General features: G+C 35.4%; 1 protein-coding gene across 6 annotated transcripts in view; it reads right to left on the bottom strand.

Moving 5' to 3' along the window:
• CLOCK (clock circadian regulator) overlaps positions 1–18,269 on the bottom strand; it is a 107,881-nt gene that overhangs the window by 68,889 nt on the left and 20,723 nt on the right. For 3 of the 6 annotated variants that reach the window (XM_079153763.1, XM_079153768.1, XM_079153764.1), the window contains exon 4: positions 3,091–3,182. The exons of the other annotated variants lie outside the window; for them this stretch is intronic. The gene's annotated coding sequence lies outside the window, so the exon portion shown is untranslated. The remainder of the gene's footprint in view (positions 1–3,090; positions 3,183–18,269) is intronic. 6 annotated transcript variants of the gene reach the window in all.

The raw sequence follows: 18,269 nt of genomic DNA, 5'->3' as shown, positions 1-18,269 counted from the left end.
AAATGGGCTAAGGAACTAAACAGACACTTCACAGAAGAGGATATTGTATATCTGTTTTACAGTGCCACACGTGCACTGTTCCTTAAGCATCTCACAGTCACTGTAGTTCCCACTGCCAGTCAAGTTCTTATCTCAGATCTGCACATGCTATCTTCTTGTTATTGTATATCCTCTTTATATTTTACAAATATATAAAATATATATATATTTTACAAATATATAAAAAAATGTTCAATATGTCTAGTAATTAGAGAAAGGCAAATCAAAAACTACTCTAAGATTTCATCTCACTCCAGTCAGAATGGCAATTATCAAGGGTTGGCAAGGATGTGGGGGAAAAGGTGCACTCACACATTGCTGGTGGGACTGCAAACTGGTGCAACCAATTTCTATGGAGATTCCTTAGAAAATCTGGGATGGATCCACCATTGACCCAGCTATCCCACGCCATGGTCTATGCTCAAAGGACTTAAAAATCAGTGTACTACAGTGATTGCTGCCACATCAATGTTTACATCAGTTCAATTCACAGTAGCTAAACTGTGGAACCAACCTAGATGCCCTTCAATAGATGAATGTATAAAGAAACTATGTATATATACACAATGGAATATTACTCAGTCTTAAAGGAGAATAAAATTATGGCATTTGCAGATAAATGGATGGAGTTGGACAATATCATGCTAAGCAAAATAAGCCAATCCCAAAAAACCAAGGCTAAATGTTTTCTCTGATATGTGGATGCTGATTCATAATGGGGTGGGTACACATTCTGCTGTCATGTATAACTAATTAGAACAATTTTTTAAAAAGCCAATGAAAAAAGAGAAAGAAACATTAATATTGTCAAATTAATAGCTGTTTTACTGTACTATTTGACCTCTTGGTAGATGTGATTTATTAAATATTTTATTTTCTTGGTTTCTGGGACAAAACATTTTCCTGCTTTCCCATTCACTTTACTGGTTGATCCTTCTCCTAAAATTAATATTGGCATAAGCCAGGGTTAAATCCTTCTCAATCTATATATACTTTCTAGATAATTTAATCTAGTCATTTGATTTTGAGTAATTCTATATGCAAATGATTTCCAAATCCATGATCTTAGACCGGATTTTCAACTGCAGAATCACATACACACACTGTGTTTTGAAACGTCTACAGAAATGTCAAGGCATTCAAAAACATCATATAGCCAAATCAGAAATTTTGACTCTCTGCTGTAAATCTGCTTCTCTCCCAATTTTCTTTTCCATCTTGATCTCCATTTATTCTCCCCATGACTTAACTACACTGCAGCCACACGGGAACTGTTCCTTAAGCATCTCACAGTCACTGTAGTTCCCACTGCAAGTAAAGTTCTTATCTCAGATCTGCACATGCTACCTTCTTGTTATTCCAATCTCTACTAAAAACGACTCCTTTCAGCAAGTCCTTCTCTGACTACCTAAAGGAAGTAGTCATCAGTTTCTACATTATTCATTTTAATTATCCCCACAGTACTAATCATAATTTCGTGTTTATATTTGTCTACCTCTAGAAAGCAATCTTCATGAAAGCAGAGTTGGCTTCTGGGGTATTCACCATTGTATTTTCATTATTTAAAATAATATCTGAATACAAGTAACAGTGGATATTGGCAAGGATGTGGGGGGAAAGGTTCACTCATACATCGATGGTGGGAATGAAAATTGGTGCAACTACTCTGGAAAGTTTTTTGTAGATTCCTCAAAAAACTTGGAATGAAACCACCATTTGATGCAGTTATCCCATTCCTCAGTATATATCCAAAGGACTTTAAATCAGCATACCTTAGTGTCACAGCCACATCAATGTTTATAGCAGCTCAATTCCCAATAGCTAAACTATGGAACCAACCTAAGTGTCCTTCAACAGATGACTGGATAAAGAAAATGTGATGTGTGTGTATATATACATATGCACACACACACTGGAATATTACTCAGCCAAAGAGAAGAGAGAAATTGTGGCATCCAGTAAATGGATGGATCTGGAGAACATGATGCAAAGTGAAATAAGCCAATCCCAAAACACCAAAGGCCAAATGTTCTCTCACTGATGTGTGGATGTTAACACACAATAAGGGGCAAGAGGGAAGAATAGAAGTTCATTGGATTAGACAAAAGGGAATGAAGGGAAGGGAGGGGGAATAGGAAAGATAGTAGAATGAATCAGACTTAACTTTCTTATGTTCATATGTGAATACACAACCAGTATAACTCCACATGATATACAACCACAAGAATGGGATACTGATTAGAATAAGCTATACACCATGCTATGGTTTGGACGTAAGGTATCCCCCAAAGCTCATGTGTGAGACGATGCAAGAAGGTTAAGAGGAGAAATGACTGGGTTGAAAGAGCCTTAATCCAATCAGTGAATTAATCCTGACTGGATTAACTGGTGGCTGAAGGTAGATAGGGTGAGGTGGGGCAGGCACTTGGGACACAGCTTTGGGGTTCATATTTTTATTTGGCAAGTGGAGATCTCACTTTGCTTCCTGAACAACATGTGTGCTGCTTCCCTCTGCCTCACTCTTCTGTCATGAAGTTCAGCCTTACCTCAAGCCCCAAGGAATAGCCAGCCTCCTATGAACTGAGACCTCTGAAACCATGAGGCCTCAAATAAATCTTTCTTTCTCTACAATTGTTCTGGTCAGCTTTTTAATCACAGCAGCAAACAAGCTGACTAAAACACTTCATGTATGCATAATGTGTCAAAATATACTCCACTGTCATGTATTTCTTTCTTCTTCTTTTTTTTTTTTTTTTTGCGGTGCTGGGGATCGAACCCAGGGCCTTGTGTTTGCAAGGCAAGCACTCTACCGACTGAGCTATCTCCCCAGACCCTGTCATGTATTTCTAAAAAGAACAAATAAAAATAAATAATATCTGAACACAGCTACTGCACAATAAATGTTTTTGATAAATTAATATAAAAGGACAAATTTTTAAATAAAAACTTCCTCAAAATAGTGTGCCAAGATATTCATGGGTTCTTTTATTATATTTTTTTTCCTGGAAAAATGTCATTTGGTGGTGCATTATAAGATGCACCTTCCTTTACCTTTTGTACTTTGGGGATCTTTTGAACTGATTCTTCAGAAAACTATAAGTTCAAGGATTTCTTCTATATGACCAACCATCGGTCTCAAAATTCTGTTTAAACAAGAAAAAAAGGTCAGATTTTTTCAAATTATATACTGTTATGAAAAGGGTTTTCAATAGTTTTAAATATAAGAAAATTAAAACTATTACAAAAATGCACAAAATTTTTCAAATTCTACAAATTGTTTCTAAAAGGAAAAAAAAACTTTAAAAGTATGAGTAAATACATCATTTTAAATTCTGGAACAGAAGTTAAAAGACAAAAGTATAAAACTTAACTAATTACAAAATTGTGTTAAAGAATAGTCAATATAAATGGACACAATCTGTGACATCCATAACATAAAATAGGGTGAAGACTAAAAGAGTTTTTGTGTGCAATTGAAGTTATCAGCTTAAGATAGATTGTTATGTTTTTAAAAGTCCCATGATAACCATAAATACAATATTTATAGTATACACAAAAGAATGAAAATATAACAATACCAAAAAGAATCAACAAAATACAAAGGAAGACAGCAATAAAGGAAAAGAGGGACTACACTGTCCCTATCAGTAATAAGCTCTTCCCTATCAGTAACCACTTTAGATTTGACACACACAGACTGAAAGAGAAAGGATGAAAAGAGATATTCCAGTCAAATGGAAACCAAAAGAGAGCATAAACAAATAACACAAAACAGACTTCAGTCAAAAACTTTCATGGCACACATATTATATGACAAGGAAATTCACTAGGGTGGACACAGTGACAAACTCCAGTACCAGCTACTTGAGAGGCTCAGGCAGGAGGATGGCAAGTCCAAGGCCTATCTGGGCAACTTAGTGAGACCCTGTCTCAAAATAAAATAAAAAAAGAGCTAGGGATATGGGCTCCCTGTGACTCTGGTTCAGTGATAAGAGTGCCCCTAGTTTCAATCCCTGGTACCACAAACTAACAAATTTTTAAAAAATAATGCCAATGTTACTCAAAGTATGCCATAAACTAGAAAGAGAAGGCACTTTCAACTTCATTTTATGAAGCCAGCATCATCCTGATACCAAAAACAGAAGAGGTCCTGCCAAGGAAAGCAAACTAATGAATAATATCCTGGTGAACACAGATGCAAACAATCCTTATTAAAATATTAGTAAATTGCCAAAAATCCATTAAGAAGATTGTACATCATGATCAAGTTGGATTTATTCTGGGGATGCAAGGATGGTTCAACATATGCCAATCAATAAATATAATTCATCACATAAAATCATGGGGAAAAAAATCACATGACCATCTTGAAAGATGCAGAAAAGGCCTTTCAGAAAAATCAGCACCCAATCCTGAGAAAAATGCTGAAGAAACTAGGGACAGAAGGAACTTATCTCAACATCATAAAGACTTACACACAACAAACCCAAAGCCAATACCATACTAAATGGGGAAAAATTGAAATAATGTCCTCCAAACAAGGATATCCACTCTCCCCACTCCTATTCAATGTAGTTCCTGAAATTTTAGAGCAATTGGGCACAAGAAGGCAATAAAAGGGATACGAATAGGAAAGAAAGCAAAATTATCACCGTTTGCAGATGGTATGACCCTATTCTTAGAAGTTCCCAAAAGCTCCACCAGAAGACTTCTAGAACTGATTAACAAATTTAGCAAAAAAAGCAGATACAAGATCTACATACAAAAACTCAATAGGTTTTCTACACACTAATAAAGAATCCACATTGAAAAAGAAATCAAGAAAACGATTTCTATCATAATAGGCTAAAAATAATATGTAGGAGTATATCTAACCAAGGAGGTGAAGATTTCTACAATGAAAACTACAGAACATTAAAGAAAGAAATTGAAGAAGACCTTAGAAGATGGAAAGATCTCCCGTGTTCTCAGATAGGCAGAATTAATATTATCAAAATGGTCATACTTCCAAAGGCGCTATACAGTTAAAGTCCCAATGACATTTCTCATAGAAATAGTGAAAGCAATCATGAAATTCATCTGGAAGACCAAAAGACCCAGAATAGCCAAAGCAATCCTGGGCAGAAAGAATGATACAGGAGGTATCACAACACCAGACCCTAAACTCTATTATAGAGCAATAGTAACAAAAATGGCATGGTATTGGCACCAAAATAGACAGGTAGACCAATGGTACAGGATAGAAAACAAAGAGACATACCCACATAAGTATAGTTGTCTCATACTAGACAAAGATGCCAAAAACATACACTGGAGGAAAGCTAGCCTCTTCAACAAATGGTGCTGGCAAAACTGGGAATTCCTTAACCTCTTGTGCAACAATTTTAACTTCTCCTATCTCCCACTCACTCCACTGCTGTTATCCTGGAAGTCACCATTACCAATAATGATCCACCCTGTGCCCTATATTCTCTATTGCAAGCACCGTATCCCTTCTTTCTCTTGTAAGCTGGGATAACGTGATTCACCTGATGCAAGCAGACAAAATCATACAATTTTTAAAAAAACTGGCAACATAGCTCTAATTTGTTTGTGAAAGTGGAGGCAGTGAAGAAGGAAGGAAAGGTGGAGGAGAAGAGCAGGAGGAAGAGGGGTAGGAGGAGATTAGAGAAGGAGGAGGAAGAGAAAGGGGGTAGGAGGAGAAAGAGGAGGAGAGGGAGGAGGAAAAGGAAGCAGAAGAAAGAAAAGAAAGAAAGAAAACTGTACCAGTTCACTCATCTTTGTGGGGTCTTCAGTTTCACATCATAGTAAAGGCACAAAGGAGCAAGGAAAGTTTCTATGAGATTGTCAAGAATATCAAATACAGTGGCCGTCTATGATTGGTCAAGTTGTTCAACAGCCTCTATCAGAAATGTTTCATTCTTTTTCATGTTTATCTAAGCTCTAGTCTTCGTTTTTGCCAGAGTCCTTCCCACATTTATCATATAGACCAGATGTTCCTGGAGCTATTTCATGAGCAAAATATAACGATTATTTATGACTCTTAGCTCAAGTAGTGCTAACAATAAAAACTTAGGGAATCCAATTTATAGTATTTACAACATGGGCAAACAATAAAAAATGAGGAACTTGTTGAATTGAAACAAAGGTTTCTGAAGACTGTTTTGTCACATCACAGGATACCAAAATTCCTTTCTAACTTTAATCTATTTCTCCAGCCTCACCCCCATTCTACTCTCATCACACATATTTCCTATTCTCTAGCTACACTAGACTTCTTACCATTTCTTGGAAGTAGAAAGCAAAGATCCTTGGGTAACTAAAGATCTGCCCACCTTTCCCAAGATACTATCAGCACAAATGTCTTTTTCATATAATAAACTAGAACTGATTTTCACAGAAAATCAGAGTCATGTAAACCAGGATCCAATTAATTACTATATAAACTTCATGCTGTTTGTAAAAAACTAAACAGAGCTACGATCTATTTGTCTCTATGGCTGCTGTGACAGATTTCCACAAACTTAAAAAAAATTTGTATCCATTATCTCACAGTTCTATGAACTAGAGTCACTGGGCTAAAATTAGGGTATGAGCAGGGTTGCATTCTTTTCTGGAAGCTCTAACACAGGAACAGTTTACTCGCCTTTTCCAGCTTCAAGAGGCTGCCCACATATCCTTCTGCCTCACTCTTGCCTTATGACTTAAGACCCTTGTGACTACACTGAGACAACACACATAATTCAGGATAATCTCACTCAGTTTAAGGTTAGTTGATTAGCAATCTTACTTATTTCATGCAATGTAACCTATCACAGTCATAGATTCTGGGAATTAGAGACATCTTTGAAGGGTCCTTATTCTGCCTACTATGTACCAAGAATCAAGAAGTCTTTCTTTGAAAGAGAGTAGAATTAATCAGACATAATTTTCCTATGCTCATATATGAATACACAACCATTGTAACTCCACATCATGTAAAACCACAAGAAAATGGGATCAAAATTGTAATGGGTTGCACTCCATGTATGCATAAAATGTCAAAATATACCCTACTGTCATATATAAAAACAAATTAAAAAAAAAAAAAGCAGGATTTCTTTGGTTAAAAACAAAATCAAATACTTTGCAGGAAAGAAGCATTAAAAGAATAACTTGATCTATTAATAGTTAAAAGTTTCCTTAACTTCTTAACTATTCCTTTCATGTTTCTTCAAGGAAATTATAAAAAAAATGTGGATGATGATTTGGGCTGCTGAGCTCAACTGCAATAAAGTCTAACTTTATTGTTATTATATGGCAGTAAGAGGGTCTATAAATGTTCTTCCAAATGGCAAAATTTGTTAATATCCAAATGAAAATAAGAATGTACTTTTCCTTTTGGAAAAATATTTAACTGCTATACCATGTTAAAAAAACGACATGATTTCTACATCTCAAAAATACTTCCTAACAAGATGAAATAAACTCCAGAATTTGTGGAATAGTCTATTGTTTTAAAAAGTCAAAGGTGTGTAAATTTCCAAAATGCATCTCCAGAAAAAGGAAAAAGAAAACTATCAACCTGAAAGAAGCACAGAATTTCATTAGTGCCATAAATTATCTTCCAGGAAACTATCAGAAAATTTGAGCAAATATTATTATAAAAATACTGGGCTTAGAGCTTGCTCATGAGATATTTAATAACACGCAACTAATATGCACAATTTAATAACAACATGCTGACAAATATACTCTACCAATGAGATCACTAGAGTCACTTAAAATGCTGCCAAAAATATATCTGTTATTAAGGTCAAGAGTATTCCTCAAACTTTTTGCAGTGTAATCACCTCACAAAAAGTCAGTTCTTTTGACCTATTAAAACATACGTAAACTGCCAGGGCACTTTTGTGCAGCTGAGTGGGCCAGGCGAGTTTACAACCTTCTGAAAAGGAGTTTAAGAAAGCATCCTGAACCACACATTCAAAAAACAACCACCATAAAGCATTTCTTCTTCACTAAAATGATCCTTATATCTAAGCTGCATTAAAGATAAACTTGCTCTTTAAACTGAAAGATTTTCCAATCTGATTTACATTTCTACTTATCTTTATCCCTATTTACTTCCAAAGCTTTCAAAGAAAAACACATAAATGGGTATTATTTAGTCCCAAGGATGATTATTTTAATCCACTGGTTGTTCACCTGGTCTCTACCCTGAAAGGTCTGAAATAAGGGCAGGTCAAGATGCTTTCTGAATCTGTGAAGTGGCAAGGTAGATGGGGCTCCAACTGCACAGACAGACCTCTGCAGCACATAAGGAATATGAGGCTGTATAGATGGAGGATGTTAATTCACCAGGTGGAAAGCTTGGGACCAGGTTTCACAGAGTACACTGTGGACTCAGAAACATGCTCTTTCTTTATACAGAAGACACAAGACTTGATGATACTTCGACTGAATTGTCTTCAGTTACTGTGTTTTTCCTCTGTTTATTTTCTCTTTTTTTCCCTTAAAAAATGGTCAGATTTTCCTGCTTGTATGTCAAGCAATTTTGGATAATATCCTAGACATTCTGAATATTAGGCTATAAGATTCTAGGTTCTAATAACATCCTCTGGAGAATTTTTTTTTTAAGTTTACCCCACAAGTTCTGTCTTGCCTTCTGTCGGTGGTGGAACCAAAGTTAGTAAGTTTCAAAGCCTGTACCTTACCATTTAGATTCATCCTCTGCCTGCATCACTCAGGGACAAGTATGCAATATGAGCAGGGGCGCATATCACAGTTCAGTACTCTAAGTCTTGGTTATGTTTCTCTGGATCTGTTCTGTGCATGTATAGCTTGGATGAGGTGGGACCTTTGTGGGTTCAGACACACAATAAGAGTTCACTTCTCTTTGAAATTTCCAAATCATGCCCCACCTTCCAGGGGCATCTTCTCAATTGTTTTGGAAAGAGATGGTTTTCTCTGAGAGTTTTAAGAGCTGGTGTCACCATGGCAATGAACCTTAACAAGCAAAGATGGTCTGAGGGAAAGTGGGGAGAGAAAAAGAAAAGGAAAGATACTTTTCCTTGTCCTCTAGCTAGAAATAAGGGGTTTCTCTTGGAGTGGTAACTGCTCTATCCAATATGTAGTGCTACAATCCAACACACTGTTCTGTTAAAGTTACATCATATAAATAAAAATTATAAGCTCTCCACTATACAACTATTCTTCAAGTTTTCTCTTCCCTTCCCAAACTGCTACTGTTTACTTTTCAGTAATTAGTTGATTTTTGTATTCTATCCAGAGCTTTTAGTTCTAATCAGAGACACTTAATAAATTTTAGTCTATCCATTATATTTTGCCCATTTCTCAACAAATTTTCATCTAGTAGCCTTGATTCACTGATCGATCATTATCTAGATTCATTATTACATTAGGAATTGCACTATGGTGAGTTTTTCTCTTTATTCTCCAGCTTTTTGGGGGGGAAGGTATGTTGGGGGGATGGTATTGGGATTGGGGGTTGAATGCAGGGGGGCTTTACAAATGAGCTACATCCCCAGCCTTTTTTTTTTTAATGCTTTTATTAGTGCATTATAGTTTTACATAAGTTGGGTTTCATTTTGACATAACTATACATACATGGACTTTAACTTGTTTCATTTCAGTCCCCAGTACCTCCTCTTTCCCTTCCCCTATTTCCATTCCTCTACTCTACTGGTCTTACATTTATTTATTTATTTATTAACCTATCTATCATAGCTTTATTGAGATATAATTGAAGTACAATAAAATGTACACATTGGAAGTATGCAATTTGATCAGTTTTGACATGTTACATTCATTCATTCTGTACTTTATACAGATACAAAAAGAATTCACTACTGTATATTTATACATAGTGTAATAGCACATAGTGCAATTTTGTCAAATTCATTCTGTATTTCCTACCCTTTCCCTTGCCTCCACCCTCCCCCTCAATCTCTTTTTATTCCACTGATCTTCCCTCTATCCTTATGAAATCTGACCACTACCCTTTTCCCCTTACTTTTCTCTAGCTTTCACGTGACAAAAAACACTCAACCCTTGATTTTCTGAGTCTGGCTTATTTCACTTAGCATGATGTCCTCCAGTTCCATTCATTTACCAGCAAATGCCATAATTTTCACTTTTCTTTAGAGCTAAGTAAAACTCAATTGTGACTATACACCACATTTTCTTAATCCATTCATCAACTGACAGGCAACTGAGCTGGTTTCATAACTTGGCTTCTGTGAATTGTCTCAGCCTCTTTTTTTATTCTGGGACAGGGTCTTACTAAGTTGCCCAAGCTGGCCTTGAATTTGCAATCCTCCTGTCTCAGTCTCCCAAATTGCTAGGATCACAGACGTGCGCCTCTGGGCCTTGCAACTCCAGCATTTCTTTAACAGGTGTAATTCTTCTACAGATAAAACTTTCTCTCCTAACTAATTGGTAATCCTGAAATATAATCTGTGCGGAAAAAGAACAAGAAATGATCCATGCGTTTTTGCTTTCATTTATCAATTGTTTTCAAAATAATGAACTGATGCCTATGAGGTATTTTTTAAAGAATCACTGTGAATTCATGGGTTCCTAAATATTTGTGTATTTCAATCAACTACATTCATTACTTTTTTATTTTTTCTTGGACACAGGATCTTGCTATATCACTCAGGCTGGTCTTGAAGCCATGGACTCAAGCAATTCTTCCACCTCAGACTCCCAAGTAGTTGGGACTACAGGTATGCATCATCATGCCCAGCTCATTACACTTTTTAAAAAATTATTTTTATGGGAAATCTCAAAATACACAGAGTAAAAAGAATAATATGATTAATCCCACACATCCATCACTCAGTTTCAACAGTCATAAACTCACGGCTAACCCTGTTTCTTCTATTCTGTCCCTTTCCTTTCCTTGCCACTCCTTTGGATTATTAGAAGCAAATTATGAAAACACTACCCTTTCATTTGTAATTGGTATAGCATGTATCTATAAATTACAAATATTTTAAAAAACATAACCACAGTATCATTATCATACCTTAAAAAGGTAACAAAAGATGTTTAATACATAGATACATAAACAATAAGAGTATTTTGAGAGAATTACTGAAAGTCCTAAATAAACAGAAATATACAATCTGCTTAGTGTAATGGAAGCATCAATATCAAAAGATGTTCAATATATCCAAATATATATCAATATATCCACTACAATAATCAAAATTCCAGCAAGCTATTTTTTTTTTTTTTTTTGAGAGGGTGCTGCAGGGATAACAGGTGGAGAGACACTGAGGCTAATGCAAAATTTTTATTGAAAGGCTAATGCAAAATTTTAATGAAATTCAAGGTCCTAGGAGAACTAAGGTGAGTTTCAAGAACAAAACTAGATGATTTAAACTACCAGATATTGAGATTTATTAGAAGCTACAATAATGAAAAGAGCATGGCACTTGTACAACAACAAAGACACCAATGGAACAGAAGTTCAAAAATAAATCCAGGAAAAAAAACCCATGTGAATTATAACAAACATGTTATTGTATTTCATTAGGAAAAGGCTGGTCTTCAATAAAGATCACTGGAAGTAAGCCAATCATACGCAATACAGAGAAAACAAGAGTGTCTTTAATCTAACAAAACTTTGTTCACAAACACTAAAATCAGAATCTCACCTGACTTTCATGTGACACAAATTAGTATTGAGATTTTTTCCAACCATTTAAAAATGTAAACATTACCTTTAACTCATGCATCATTCAAAAATAAGTAGCAGGTTGAATATGATAGTGTATGGACCCCTGATGGAGACTCACTTGTACACTTGGAGCCAGAGCTGATAGCTGGCCCTTCTTTACCTCAGTTACCTGATACTTAATCTCTACATCACTTAAACAATTTTTAGTTAGCTTTTCAGTCATTTGCAAATCACCTTCTTTTATCTCAGTTTTCTGACAAGATATAATTTTTCATTTTTGAGTAATAACTAAGAAATTTCAGAAATTACTAAAATGAACATACTTTCCATCTGGATTTTAATTAATTTGCCAATGAATAACTTTTTCTCTCCTCAAAATAATTAAAATTCTAAAAATAAATAAAAGCTACCAAAGTAAGGTTTATAATTCCTTGGTTTATGAGATTACCAGGATACTGCAAATCACACTCTACCATCATTAAGAAGGGAAGTGGGAAGAAAAAGATCGCATACCTCTGAGCTCAAAATGAAGATTGAATGTTATCTAGTGAAACTCACCAACTTCTAAAGATTGATCTAGAAGAACTGCAGAATTTTCCAAAGTCATCTTACAATGTGACAGAATCAGCTTCTGAGTTTCAGCAGCTTTACAGAAAAAAATAAAATAACAACTCCATAAACAAGGGCAGTTGCTGAAATCATGTTAGCCAACTTGTAAGTTACATTTTCTTCAGTATTTTTTTTCATCCAGGTAAAGAACATTTATGGGGAATCTCCTGTGTGCCAAGAATTGGGTACGTAGCAATGAACACATCAGATCCCATCAACCACTAGGGGAACTCAGTCTGTAAGGCAACTGGAAATGGGATGAAAAGCTTGATGGACCAAATAATACAACCAGAGACCATAATAAAGATACAAATCAGTCTTCTAGGAAAAAGTTAGGAATGATCTCCTAAAGGAGAGGTATTTAATGCTAGTGTGAATATGATCTACTCAAAAAGCACAGGGGTGGAGGAGAAATGTTTTGTCCAAAGAGAACAGCATGTTCAAAGGGCCAGGCACAGGAGAGAATATGCTATTTGTATGAAAACCAAAGAAGTCCAAGCCAGGTGTTGTGGCATACACCTGTCATCCCAGCAGCTCAGGAGGCTAAGGCAAGAGAATCACAAGTTCAAATCCAGCCTCAGCAATTTAGAGGGGTCCTCACAACTTAGGAAGACCCTATCTCAAACAAAAAATAAAAAATAAAAAGGATGTGGCTCAGTGGTTAAGCACACCTGATTCAATCCCTAGCGCGCACATGCACACACACACATACATACACAAAATCCAGCATTGCTGCTTAGAGAAGAAAAAAGGGATGTGAAAGGCAAGAAAAGAATGTAAAGGGCAAAGCAATTTTCCATGAATCACAAAGGACTAAAAGGCAGAGCCCATTTCAAATCCTCACTACTTGATGACAATATATTAGCCATTCTGATGCACTGGAAAGGAAGCTGAAAGTTCCTAGAGAGGAATTTCAGAGGGTTTGTGCACAGGCCTGAGGGAGGACTTCATTGGGCCAATAGTCAGCCTTCCTATAGATAGAGGAAAGGATCAACCAACCATCAGGGACTCATCATGCAGCATTCTCAATTACTAACTGATAATTACCAAGTATTTCACTATACATAAAGCCCTGTTTTAAGTGTTTACATATATTAATTCAATCTTCACAGCACCCCAATGAGGTATGCACTTTTACTGTCCTATTTATCCAATATATTTTAATGAATCTAATTGGGGCTATTAATTTTCTTTAACAATTAATGTTAAAATTATCAGAAATAACACATCTGCCAAATACTAAATGCATTTAAATTACTCTTGTATCAATAAAGTACTTTTTAAAGTATCAATTATTTACAACAATTATTTGATTTTTAACATCTTCTAACTTAATGGAGTTATTGTAGGTTCATAGCAAAATTGGGTGCAAGACAGAGATTTTCCATATGCCCCCAGCTGCCACACATGTACAGCCTTTCAGATAAATAATACATCACAACCAGAGTGGTACATTTGTTACAAATGATGACCTACATTGACACATCTGTATCACCTCAAATCCAGTTTATATCAGAGTTCACTCTTGATGTACATTTTAAGGGTTTGGACAAAATGATAATGACATTCACCATTATAAAATACAGATTAAATTCATTGTCCTAAAAAACTCTGTGCTTCCTCCTCTCAACCCCTGGAACCACTCACCTTTTTACTGTCCCTGAAATTTTGCCTCTTCCAGAATATAATAGATTCATAAAATATGTGGCATTTTCATATTGACTTCTTTAACTTAGGTTACTGTATGTCTTTTTATGACATGATAGCTCATTTCTATCTGTCACTGAATAAAATTCCCTTGTTTTTCTATCACAAAGCTTGCCTTTGGTGCTGTGAATTGAAAAATCACTGCCAAACTCAAGGTCATGCACATTTTCTTTTATGTTACCTTCTAGGATTTTCATGCATCTGTACTGTACATTTACAACCATGCCCCATTTTGTCTGTTTCTACATTTTTTCCCCCCTTTGGCATAGGGATACCCAGTTTTTCTATCTTTTCTCCTTTATAATGCCTTCATTCCTTTGTCAAACATCACTTAACTACATTTATGCAGGACTGTTTCTGTGGTCTCTATTCCACTGATCTATTTGTTTATTTTTTCACCAAAACTATAATCTTGTTTACTATGATTTTACAGTAAGCCCTGAAGGCAGGCAGTGTAAAACCTCTTTGTTCATTTCCTTCAATTATGAGTTGGCAATTCTGGGCCCTTTGCCTCTCCATATAAATTTTAGAATCAGTCTGTTAATATGTACAAAATAAATCACTGGAATTTTGATTGGAATTTCATTGAATGTGTAAACCAATTGGGAGAAATGACATTTTAAAAACACTGAGTCTCTTCTATGAACATGAAATATATATCTAGGTTTTCTTTCATTTTTTTATCAGTTTTGAAATTTTTATCATATAAATCTTGTACATAATGTTATCAATTTATACCTAAGTATACATATTTGAAAATGTTAACAGAAATGGGTATTGGTTCCTTTAACTTTCAAATCCCCTTGTCCCTTGCTTGTGTATAAGAACATATACTCTTGTATATTAACCTGAATATTCTGCTACCTTGTTATAATTGCTTTTGGTTCCAAGAGTGATTTTTTTTGTCCACTTAAATTTCTATACAGATAATTATGTCTTCTGCAAAGAAGGAAAATTTTATTTTTCATTCTCAGTGATTGTACCTTTTATTTCATGTTCTTGCATCATTGCATCAGTTAGAACTTCCAGTATGATGTTGAAAAGGAATGGTAAAAGGGGACATCATTAACTTGCTCCTGATCTTAGTGGGAATCTTCACCTTTAGATTCTTATCATTAAGTTTACCGTTAGCTATACAGTTGTATTTTTTTCCACATTGAAGCAATACATACATTTAATCTTCCATCCACATTCCAACACTGACAGATAACCCAGTTACTAGGTTTCTTCCCCACCCACATCCTAACAACTCTAAAATACAGTTCACATACTGTATAATTCACATATTTAAAACCTACAGTTCAGTGTTTTTCAGTATCTTTACAGAGTTCTGCAACCATTAAGACAATCCGATTTTAGAAAAGTTTTGTCCTTTGTAGAGATAAGGTTTTTTGGTAGATTTTTTTCCTTCTTTTTCTTCCCTTGTGTGTGTGTGTGCATGTGAGAGAGAGAGAGAAAGAGAGACAGAGAGAACACACACCAAAGATCAAACCCAGAGCCTTGAGCATGCTAGGCAAGTACTCTGCTACTGAGCTGCCTCCCCAATCCCTACATGATCTTTATCTAATGTTGAAGAAATACCCTTCTATTCCTAGTTTACCAAGGTTTTTTTATCATGAATGTGTGTTGGAATCTGTCAAATGTTTTTTCTGCATATACTGACATGATCATATATAATTTTTCCTCCTTACCCTATTGATATGATGGATTCCATCAATTTTTGTATGCTGAATTAGGTGTGCATGCCAGGGATAAATCCTACTTCATTTTAGCGTATCACTATTTTTATACACTGTTAAGTGTGATTCACTGTTATTTCTCATCTATGTTCACGAGAGATGTTGGTCAGTAGGTGTTTCACCTACATCACCTTTGGTTTAAGTCTTAAGGTAATGCTGGTCTCACCAAGATTTAGAAAATACTCCCTTCTGCTTCTATCTTGCAAAACAAGAGACTACAGGAAATGTGATTTCTTCCTCAAATGTTTGGTAAAATTCATGGCGATCCATCTGAGCCTAATACTCTCTATTTAATTGATTAGATCTTTAAATAGATATAGGTGCACTCAGATTGAGTTCTTCAAGGAATTGGTTCATTTCACCTAGGTTATCAAATTTGTGGACACAGTTTACATATTAGTCCTTTATAATCCTTTTAATATCTTTGAGACCTACAGTGATGTCCCTTCTTTCAGGTCTATTTCTGTCTTTTTCTTTTAGTTAGCCTACCTAGAGGTCTATAAACTCTTACTAATATTTCCAAAGAACATGATTTTGGTTTTGTTGGTTTTCTCTGTTGATGTCCTATTTTCCCGTATTGGTTTCTGATCTAAATTTTATTTTTCTTTTCTTCTGCTTGAATTTAATTTGCTCTTCTTTTTCTAATCTCCTAAGGTAGAAACTTCAATTTTTAGATCTTTATTATTTTCTATTATTAAAATCCCTAACCATAGCTCTTATAGTATTCCATAGTTAGAGCAAATACCTTCAAAGTGCAAGAAATTCTAATTCTTCTCTCCTATTCCTTGTATCATTTCTGTCATTCATTTCATTTATGTTTAAGTATATGTACATTATGTGTACATAAACAAACGCAACTGAATATCTTGTAGGTAATATCTTGTGGGTAATACTGAACAAATCATTCTCTGTTAGATAAATTAAGAATAAAAGGTTTCTATTTTGTCTTCCCTTATTCCTTCTCTGACAGACTTATAGATCGGAGTTTCTGACCTATACAATTTTCATTCTTTCTAAACAACTTCCTTTTAAACTTAGCATGGTGGTGCATGACAAATAATTCCCGCTATCTAGGTGACTGAGGAAGAGGATCACAAGGAGGATCACAAGTTCAATGTCAGTCTAGACTACTTAGTGAGACTCTGTCTCAAAATAAAAAATATAAAGGGCTAGGAATGTAGCTCGATGGTACAGCACTACTGGTTCAATCCCCAGTACCAAAAAACAAAGAAAAAAACTTCCTTTAACATTTCTTACAATGTAGGCCTACCAGCAACAAATTCATTCAACCTCTATTTGTCCAAGAAAATCTTTGCTTTTCCTTCATACTTAAGGAATAATTTTACAGGGTACAAAGTTACAGGGTTAGTAGAATTTTTCCCTCAACACTTGAAATATTTCAGTCTATTCTTGTCTGAATGGTACCTGAGAAAATGACAAGTGTAATTCTTATCTTTACTCTTTATAGGTAAGGTGTTTTTGCCCTCTGTCTTCTCTCAGAATTTTCTTTCTTTTTCCTTTTGGTACAAGAGATTGAACCCATGGGTGTTTAACCACTGAGCCACATACCCAGTCCTTATTTTTTATTTTGAGACAGTCTCACTAAGTTGCTTAAGGCCTTGCTCAATTACCCAGGTTGGCCTCGAACATGCAATCCTACTTTAGCCTCCTGGGTAGCTGGAATTATAGGTGTATGCCACCAGGCCTGGCCTGCTGGGGTTTTTATCAAAGCCAACTTAACAAGACCTGGTTTCAAAATAAACTTTTTAAAATGGGCTGGGGATGCAGCTCAATGATGTAGCATGCTTACCTGGAATGTGTAAGGCCATGGGTTTAATCCCCAGTACCATTAAATACACACGGTTTAAGGTTTGCTTAAACAGTTTCTCCTGAGGGCAGATTTTAAGAACACACTACTCCGGCATATTTCAAAATGTTATTTTTTCTTTCTCCTTGCCAGACCTGTGAGGGGCCTCTAGCAATTGTCAAAAACTGCCTAGGTTTTCCTAGCATGGCACTGATTCCCATAGAGGTTTTGTTCAAGAGTTCCTGTTTTGATAAGCTGTGATTTCCTGCATGTGCCTTTTTGTCTTTCCAATTTTGGGAATAGCAGTTTGCCATGTGACTTCAATTTTCTTAGAGTTCTAAGATTAGTTGATTTCTTAGTTGGTTCAGCTTTTTACATGTTAGGATGAAGGAGTAATTTCTAAATTCTTTAACATGTCTGACTGGAAACCAGATACCAGTTATTACTTTATTAACTATCAGTTCTATTAAACACGAAGCTGTGGAAATTCTGTTCCTTAATCTTTCATTCATTCATTCACTATGACAGTTCTACACAGGCTATGGTGAGGAAAATACATCCCATTCTTGCTGTCCTTAAGTTTTAGTCGTTATAAAGTACAATGAAGATCACTCAGCCATAAAGAATGAAATAATGGCATTTTCCAGTTAACAGATGGATCTGGAGACTATCATGCTAA

This window comes from Sciurus vulgaris (assembly GCF_902686455.1).
Source record: "Sciurus vulgaris genome assembly, chromosome: 9".
NCBI classification, from domain to species: Eukaryota; Metazoa; Chordata; class Mammalia; order Rodentia; family Sciuridae; genus Sciurus; species Sciurus vulgaris.
The sequence above is the reverse complement of the archived record's forward strand: the minus strand, read 5'-3'. Positions and strand labels throughout refer to the sequence as shown.